A 1,808-nucleotide genomic window follows, 5' to 3' on the forward strand; every position below is an offset into this window, starting at 1 on the left:
AAATGGCGGATTTAATATTTCCCTTTTATAAAAATTCATTCAAAAAAACAAATAAAAATGTTGGGGAGGTGAGGAGAAAGGAGGGGAAAGGGAGGGAATCGATCGATATTTCTAATAATAAGAAAATGAAATATATTCGGTCGTCTTTCGTGTATACGATTTAACGCCCCCTCCCCCAAAAAAAAAATCGATCGATAATTTGATATTCGCTACAATAATAGTAATAATAATAATAATAATAATAACAATTTAATAGTTTTTTGTATATTTAAATTTTGCGTGAGTCGATTTTTATTTTTGTTTTGTGTTTTAAAATTTTTACATTTAAAAACTTTTTTTTCCATTGATTTTATTAACAAAATGGCGGACAAAGGCTTTAATTAACATTTCACGCGATACGAATTTATACCAAAAAAAAAAAAAAAAATTCGTCGTATTCGTTTATAGTACACGTCAATAATTTATTTATTTATATCGAATATTTTCAATAAACGATTTAAAATGATGATGATGATGATGATAATAATAATAAAATGAAAAAAAAAACTCACCTGCGTCGTTCGCTCTCCTTCTTACATTTTTTTTATTTAAAGTTGTTACTACACAACCTGTAAATAAAATAAATAAATAAATTTATTTATAAAATTATATATTTTTCCGATCGATGGATCGATCGATTTTTTTTGTTTTGCAAAATGGAAAAAGTTTTGTTTTAAGTAAATTTTTCCTTTTGTTTTCCTCCTCCCTCCCTCCTCCTCAAAAAAAAAAAAAGTTTTTAAATCCAAACACCCGCCCACAACATCACGCAATCTTATAAAATATGTAAACACCGAACTAATTTTAATTATATATTAACAAGATATTTTTTCGAAAAAAAAAAAAAATTTTTTTTAAATCCTCCCTTTACCTCCCCCTCTAATCCCTCCCAACCCCTTCCCCCACCGGCCCTCATTATTATTTTATTAAATCACCCGCCGTATTTTTTTTTTTTTTTTTTTTGATTCGACGACTCCATTTGATTTTTTTTTTTTAACATCTCCCGGAAAAAAAATTAAATTAATAATTATTTTATTTATGTGACGTCATCTTATTAATTCTATAAACCTTATTTCCGATAATCATCATTATCATTATCATCACCACGGCCACCATAATCGATAAATGTTTTTTTTTTATTTATTAATAATTCAATAAATAATTTTTTTAATAATTAAATTTTGTCTTTTTCTCTTTCCGATAAAAAAAGGAAAAAAAATCGATTTTGAACTTTTCTCTCTCTCTCTCTCTTCCCCTCTCTCTCCCTCACACATAAAAATTTTATTCTTTCTGATAATCATGATAAATTAATAATAATAATAATTATTATTATTATTATTTTGATAACGGATCTATCGGTTTTCAATTATTAAAAAAAATAGAAAAAAAGAAATTTATTATTATTATTACTATTATTATTATTATTATTATTATTATTATTATTATTATTATTATTATTATTATTATTATTATTATTATTATTATTATTATTTTATAAGTGACAACGGAAAATCTAAAAGAATTTAAACGGATTTTCCGTGTGACGTCATATAGAAAAAAAAAGATGGAGATTTTTAAGTTTCGGTCATTTTCTTATATTGTGGTACAATGAAAACGTTTGTGTGTGTACGTATCACGTGGGCTGGAGAAAATGTTCTCGATGGAAAATTTTTTAAATGAACCCTCCCCCCTCTCCCGACGGCGATTTACCTATCAGATGTTAAATTGGGGAGGCGGAGAGAATCGCAAAGAGAGGGAAGGGCGTTCGAAAA

Source organism: Pediculus humanus, genomic scaffold (genome assembly GCF_000006295.1).
Source record: "Pediculus humanus corporis 1103172107403 genomic scaffold, whole genome shotgun sequence".
NCBI lineage: Eukaryota > Metazoa > Arthropoda > Insecta > Psocodea > Pediculidae > Pediculus > Pediculus humanus.